Consider the following 8,390-nt stretch of genomic DNA (forward strand, 5'->3'; position numbering starts at 1 on the left):
TCTTTTGTTTCGGTGGGCTGGCGGCATCAACTTTTCGTGCGTTCGTTTGCCAAATGCTATTTTTAAATCGCTTTTTATTAGTTTGCAGCCGCTCAAGGTCAGTAGGATGAGGGTCGAGCCGCACCACGAATGATTCATCCCGCTGACTTTGAAATGGAATCTGCAGCATGTGTGCACCGCCGCCAGCACGATCCTTCGCACACAATGCGAACGCGGAACGTGCATTCACATACGCATTAGCACACAGCGCTGCAAAAGGGCCCGGTAATATGCAATCGATCGCTAAATGCCTTTCGAATTAATTTACTCCAGTACATTCCACGGTTTTGCCGTGTTTTGCTTTCGATTTGTTTTCCAATCGATAGGCGATTGTGTGTGTGTGTTTTTTTTCCTCTTTATTTTTCCTCTTTGTTTTTTCCTTTTCTTTCTCTCTTTCTCTCTCGCGTGCAGCACATCACATTGAGTGCACATTTTCTATCATTTCTGCCACTTTTTTCTCGTGCTGCGAGAGTGGACCTGAAGTGGGAGAATGGGCAAAGGCAAACCCGGGGAATGTGTGGCCCTTTTCTCCCGGTTGGTGCTTCCTGGCAGGCGGTGGTGGTGTTGTTGGTGCATCCGTTTGCACCGACCAATCGATTCGAGTGGGTTGGTGAGAGGATGCGCGTGTTAGAGATAGGGAAGAGGATAAACGAGCACATGTTTGGCTGATTGCCTACCGCTAAGCGGGAACGGTGGGAAAAAGTCATGATTTTGGATGGATAAAAAGGGGCCAGCTGCATTGGAAGACTTAAGGCGATGTTACTGTTTAGTTTCAATTGAGGCACGTTGTAAATTATAAAATTTGCTAAACAAACTTAGAGGCTTGATTGGTTTGAGGTGTTTAATTTTAATTTTAATAATTTTAATTGAATGATTGAGCTTTAGAACAAAGTGTAATCTGAAAATAAGTTCTTCAATTCTCAGCCTACATTGGATTTTGATTTCCCCACAAAAGATGTTTAAATCCCTTAAACCAGTAATAAACATCTGAAGTTATGAAAATTGTATAACATATTGAACTTTTTATGTTCTCTAAAAACTATTCCAAAACAGTATCTAATAACATCTTAAATTACAGAGCAAATGAAAGCAAATCAGTATGCACAAATAGTCTAAGCTCAATCAATTGATTGAATTATGTTAGTGAACCATTTAGCATTCAAATTACGATTGATGTTTTTAAAATGATATTCCAAATCGAATTTCTGACCAATTTCGTTCCCACTGTGGAGCTCACGCGCACCGCGCCAAAGCAAATCGCAAAATCGTACCCCGCACATTTGCCGTGCCAAGTTTGAAAGTGGCTTCCAAAGCCTCTGCTCTCGCTCACCCGTACGTTTCAGCGGACCCAAGCCCCAACAAACTGGAGCTCGTTATCGGGCCGCGCGCGAGGTTTCGCGATGATGATAGCAAATTGATTTAAATTTCATGTCCATACATACGTTTATTATCTTCGAGTGGATTAAACGAATGCGTTTAATCAATTAATACCCCGTTTGGGAGAAAGGCACGGTAAAAAAGTCAGCGGTCGGGAGGTGGGATGTACTGTACCCCTGCCGGCCGATAGCCAATCGACTGCCATAATCTGAACTCCCTGTGTTTTGCCCCTAAAACCCGGCCTGTGTGTGGTTATCGTTTGATGCGTGCGTTGTTAGTGTGTGGTTATGCTAGTGCGTATGTGTGTGTGTGGTCTGCATGATACCATTTTTCCACTTATCCTTTCCTACCGATCGAGCCTATCTTGTTATGTGTTGCTGTTGTTCTTCTGGTAAGTAAGTGCAATTTAGCGATTTGTATGTTGTTTTTTATCTTGAAATGTACGTATTACTCTACCGAAAACGCTAGAGCTGTCGGTTGCACAAATTAGTTCACGTGTTTCGCTCTCCTTCTTCTCTTCGTTCTCCTCCACCATCGAATAAATAAGGGGGGAATGAAGAAGCACTCTTATTGGTGCATCCTTCTCGAGGTCATGCTTCGAGCGGAAAAGGGCAGCCATGTTATTCCTTCCGAAAGGATTTTACAACCAGCCTGAACAACCTGCGATAAGCTCTATTCGATTGCATTCGATCAGCCCCTTGCTCAGCCTATGTGAAGGAAGAAACCCCCTTTTACCTCACACAAAACAATATGCCATATGTCCTCACGGTTGACTGCCCTTTCTTCCCACTCTACAAGTAGTAAATAGAATCTTGCAATAACTGCAGAAGCCGCCCGGGTAGAGATAACCCACCGTTGAGTCGTTCAAAGGTGGCTTAACCCGCTCTGCAGTCTATCCAGGGCCTATCCAGGTGCAACTTCACCGTCCCGTTGTCGTCATTTTTATCCTTAAAACCGCTGGCAATCATCGCACCGCCTTTTTGACCGTTCCGTTATAATTGGACCGAAATGTTTGTCCCTTGCGACGAGCTTTTCCCGCTCTGAAAATGAGAGGCGCTTGAGAAGCGAGCGAGGGGGAAGGATGGAAAAAAACTAACAAACTGCCATTCCCTGGGAACAACTACCGACAAGGCCCCGCGAGAGTATTTACGCGCTTTTGCGAAAACGAAAACGCGTTCGGCACTGGACAGTTAAGGTCTTTTGCCTTTTGTATCTTTTTTGTTTTCTTTCTTTGCTTCTCACTACACTTTTGCACTAAATGCCAACGCTCGAACGATTTCGAATATTTCCGTACCAGGAGTGTTGGGCCGGGGCCGTTATTGCGCCCAATGTCCGTCCGGCTAACCATACATAATTGACCCACAGCGCTCCCGCCCCATGCACCATGGTGCAGTGCCGCGTGTGTAATTTATCAGCTCTATCTCCGGTTTCGCGTGTGGTTTTTTTAAAGCGGAGACGGTCGCGCGATTACGAGATGGTGAAAATTGCGTCAAAATTGCCAAGCGTGAGCAGGGACAGAGGAGTTTTTTTTCTTTTTCTGCTTTAAATGATGCACTTTTGGTGTTTAGTGTTTGTGGATTTTTTAGTGTTGTTTTTAGATGGGTGGAAAGAGTGACATCCTTGGTGTAGCAGGTGATTGGAAGTTTTTCAAGTTCGTTGCTTTCAACAAGGCGTTGTTTTATGAGGTTAAATAATATACCCGTCGGTGTAAGCATGTGTGTTCGTTTACTACTTCCTCTGTTATTACTTTTTTGTTACTCTATTTCTTCACATCTTATTTTGGGCTTTATTTCAATGGTTTTGGTTTTTGAATTTTACATGTTCTGCAATAATTTGTTTTACTACTTCACAGCTTCAAATACTAAACCAAGCAGGCTGCTTATCTTTTATAACTATAATTATCGATTTGCTATGTTTATTTCAAAGGTGTTGAGCTTTTGACATGAAAATAATGTATTTCCGAATACTTATTATTTCAACAGCTCGTTATTCTTTGCCTTGGAATTAGTTTCGGATATAAATGGTCGAATTGCGTCGAATTTAATTTAAAAAATAATAGAGTTTTTTCATCATTCATGACAAGTGTTGATTGTGAATTCCTTTTTTGTTATTCGGGAGGAGCCGTACTGCTTAAATTGCAAATTCTTGTGGTTACTAAAAACAGTCAAGCTTCATTGTTTCCCATGTTCATGTTTCGTTTTATAGTTTTTATAGTTAAAATATAAAAAAAAACCAGTTTTTCATAAATTAAATGTAGAAAGGCAATCATTTTCCACAAGATCAACTACAGCCGTTGACGTCTGGCTTTAAACCATCAATATTTTACAGTATACATCACTTTATGCCTTAAAGGCATCATTGTTTGATTTTAACGCACCTATTTTGATCTGTAAACACAACTACTCTTTTTATTCCTATAGGAATTACGATTCATTTGCAATGCCGTTGAGTAGATTTATGACACCTGTTATTTTACATCTTAAAATACAATTTTTACAAAAAAAACCTTGTATTTCATTGTCTTTTTTGATAAAACTGATGAAATAAAAAAAATCACGACACTGTGTACACCTGAAAATACATTGCAAACCCTGCATCCGCTCGAGTGACTCAATCGTCATCCTTTTTTCATATAATTTGTATCAAATCTGAATTATTTGGTTCCTTGGCCGAAAATTTGCTGCTGGCGAAAATATTCCAGGACCGAAAGTGCTTATATTGCAGCTGGAAAACTAAAACATGTCTTCATAATACTAGCGATTTTTAGAACACGCGTTTATATGCCACACACTTTTGCAAAATTAGATGAAACTTCTCCTCATTTGATGTAAAAATATTAGAAAAATGTAATTTTTATGTAACAAACACTACAAGTGACTGCTTGAAAATGTTAAAGATTCAACAGTTCCTTTGCACCAAACATGAAACCGAGCAACATAAAATGAAATAAATCAAAATTAAACAACAACAAAAAAGGGTACCAAGACAGATAAAGATACATAATGTAGAAAACAAACTACTACTAAACTAAACAAAAAATGATAAACAAAAAGTGAAATAATAATGTAACAGTGTTGTTAAAAATAAAACAAACAATTCGAAAGAAGCTCTGCAATCAACTCTTCAATTAAGCAGACATACGAGACATACGACATACCACACTCCATGTAAAGCTTTAACAACTCTCAGCGCTTAAGTTAACCGTTTTTTGCCTCTACTCTTTTGCAACTGCAGCACTGCGCTCCCCATAATCCAACTTACATTTTGTCACCCCTTTCGACCAAGCGCGAGCTTTTCCCACTACCCATTGCGCCCGCAGAGAAAAGTTATCCCACCACCGGGCACACTCATCAGTGCGGGTGAGTTATTTCTGGGCGATTAAAATTGATTGCACATTCGAAGCACCAGCCAACTCACTGGCACACACACATGTTAGCTTACAAAGAGTTAGTGGAAGAGAGACAGACGGAGAGAAAAAGCCAAAGGGAATGGAACGCGCCGTTGCAAAAATCTTCGTCCATTGCTTCGTCCGGTCGAATGCCGATGCGTTTAAAATTCGAAAACTTTTCCACCTATCTTACCGTGCTAATCGCGGGATCGGGGCCGTGGAAGCGTAGCCCTGCGAGGGTAGGGTGGGAGATGGAGCAGATGGAGACAGCAAAATAGCAACACACAATCGGTCAACATCAAACGATTTTTCTCTTTTTATTGCACACATCTTCTTCTTCGCGTATGTGCGGGTTTCAGGTGAGCGGAGGGATTTTTTACTTCACTTTTCCGTTCGCTGCAACCTGCACAACACTAGATGACAGTTTTTCTTTTTTTTCCCCTTGCGGAGCTTGGTTTGCTTCTTCAAAGTGCAATTGCACCCAACACACACGTACACAAAGGGACCGAGCAATTGGAATGGCATTCCCGGTGGTACGCGAAATGATCGGCACGGGCATGATTTCATACCTTAATCGATCCGCCACGTTCGATTGGTGCGATTGGGGATGGAGTTGGTGCTGCAACCGAGCGCGAGTGCCTTTATCACTTTTTTTTATTGCAACCCGCTTCCTCCTTAATCTGCAACCGCTGCTGCACAGTGGAGAACTAATTTTACAGCCATTTTTGCATGAATCCGGCAGTCCGGTTATGACACCCTCTCCTATATGTCGCCGACACGACAACGGCCACCCACCCGACTTAACCCATCCGCCCGTTACGGATGATACAATTTTACTGCACGAGGAATGAGTTTACGATTCATTTAGGGTGACCGGCCGGGTTTCCTTCGACCCGAAGCATAAGGGGGCAACGTTTTCGTTCGGCTCAAACAACACGCAGCTGCAACACACCGTTTCTGCTAAGCGGGATTTACAATTTCCGTCCGTCTTACTACGCAGGGTGAGTGCGCGGTGGTGCAATAAGCATAACCAGAAACTCCGACATAAATTTCTCGCGATTAACGATAATTTATGACGCGGTACCAGTCAGTGTGTGTGTGCGACAACTGGACCGTAGCGCAGGGCAGAGAGTGCCAATTCCGTGGCCAACCCGGTGGCGTTTTGCACCGGTAGCCGTATCCGTTGGTCGTCTCGAGTGTCTTCGGGCGAGTGCTGGTTAAGGGCTGTAAAGAAGCTGCTTGAAGGTGTAACTACTCCGGAAGACGTTTTCCACCAAAAGCAAAAGGACAAACACTGCCAAACAGCTTCATTGTGTATGCATAGTTTGTATTTTAAAATTCACATTTTATAGCTCCACTTGTTTCAGGTGGGTAAAGAGTAATCTCTCTTTCAGGTGCTGTTTCCTGCACCACCGTTTAATCAGCGGAAATGCAATTTTAAAGCAATAAAGATAAGGCAAAGGTGTCAATCCGATGGCTTTCCCGGCTGTCCATTACGTTCTACGTCATGCAAATGGGTTCGCATCTTGCACAACGGACGGATGGTTTGTCACTTTCTGGGACGTCAGACCACACCCGAAACGGGCTGCAAACGCTCCTGTTTTTGGGCACAGGTGCACGCCGGTGGCCACGGAGCGAAAGCTGTTAAGCTCGCACGTAATTGTTTAAAAAGGTAATTTCGCCGCTCTTGGAAAAGACTTGTAATAGTGAGGAGGATAAAGATAAGAAGAGAGAGAGAGAGAGATAGAGAGAGAGAGAGAGAGAGCGAAAAGAAGGGGAAATTGGGTGCCGAAACTGGGCATCAAATTAGATTTAATTAATTGTAGCAGTGCAAAATTGGTTCCTGGGGCATTGCCCCACCCATTGCCGTGTCGCGCTGCACTTCCGGTGTGTTGCAACAAATGCATCCAAATGTGGCCCCTCCCGGCTGCCGGGGAGATGAGGAGCAGTTGTGAGATTGAAGCTAACGAGATTTCAATTCAATTTAAAACGATGATATTTGGAAGCAATTTCTGGCCCCTTGCGTGGGCACCGGAGGAAGAATATTCCCGTGCGAATGACTTTGAAATAATTCGGTGAAATTGTTTTATGTATTGCTCGCTTGTGCTGGGTTTATCGCGTAGTTCTTTTTTTGTGTTTCGTGTTAAATAGTTGGATCTATTTTTAATTGCAATTTGTAAGCGGAGAGTGGTGTGTACAAATTGTATTACATCCGGCAGATGCTGTAGGTGCAATTTAAAACAAATTACTGTATTTCACACAGATACGTCGGATTGTAATCAATTAAGAAGGACAAGGATTGTTAAAAAAGTATTCGTGAACTTTTGCTGAAGTTTCAATGCATAAAACGGGCACAGTAAGTTCAACTTTCAAATTAGTACAACATTAAAATTTACAAAGTTACTAATGGGTTCCTTTCCGTTTTAAGTTGGTAGGCTGAAATTTTAGCCTGTCAGCTATTAGCGTTGTAAAGCAGTTTTCGAGCAGCTATCTAAGCCGGTATAATATACAGGTGGGCTTATCCCAAGGTGTACGAATATCGAAGGCAAATTTTTATCGTTTCTGTTTCTGAATGAAGATTTTAAGAGTGTTTTGAGTATTCGTCAAGCCTCCAGAAAGCATGTTTGAACAAAAGTTTTCACCCATTCTGTTAAAAAGTGATATTCAAATTTGGTTTAAAAAAAACATACTATGAGACCACCTGGACTACAAACACTTTGATTCTGGATTCCACCACGTGATCTCTTTAATGCACCTGTGGTTAAATGTAAGCAACACCGTGTTTTCGAGCAGGTACTCGAATCTAATTCTAGCTTTGAGGCTAGAATAATCTAGACTGAAAATTGCTGGCTAATTTTTGTGTGTGGTTTTGTATGGAGTGTTTACATGATTTCAGCCTCCAACTGTCAAACTCCATACAAAAAACTAACTAGAATCGTGAAGGGCCCCAATTGTGGTTTTTAAATCATTTTCTTCGTTCAACAGCATTTGATGATTCTGGAAATCTTCTTATCATTTGATTACTTCCAACATTTGTGCGAAATATTTAATAAACTTAGGGACGAATAAAAAAACCAAAAACATAGAAAACACAATAAATTTGTTTTCCGAAGAACTGATGTATACAGTTCTATTCGATTATTTTCGAAACCCTTGTCAACAATCGTTCAAGATATTCTTTACACGATTATTTCATAACATTGAAAGCAATTAAAATAATTGCAGTAAGAATTTTTAAAAGACAGGGTTTTGTGGTTTATTTTGAGAATTGTATTGCACATCATACTTTCTTCAAAGTTATTGTATTTTTTATCACATAAAATTGGCTGTTTATCAGACTTGACCTGAGGGAAGTGACCAAGGATTTGTGAGGAAAATATATATTTGTTTAAGGTAAAAGAGCAAGCACTTTCGATAGAAAACAGCATCACAGCATCAAAGTAGCATTAGAACATAGATTAAGTGATTACAAATCGCTGGAAGAACATGTTGCATGTTGCAAGAACATAATTCAGTTGATCAACTAGAAGCTAAATATTATAACAACTTATACACCATAATAACTTCAACATTTCAGTTTGTACTG

The sequence above is a fragment of the Anopheles arabiensis genome, chromosome 3 (genome assembly GCF_016920715.1).
Source record: "Anopheles arabiensis isolate DONGOLA chromosome 3, AaraD3, whole genome shotgun sequence".
NCBI lineage: Eukaryota > Metazoa > Arthropoda > Insecta > Diptera > Culicidae > Anopheles > Anopheles arabiensis.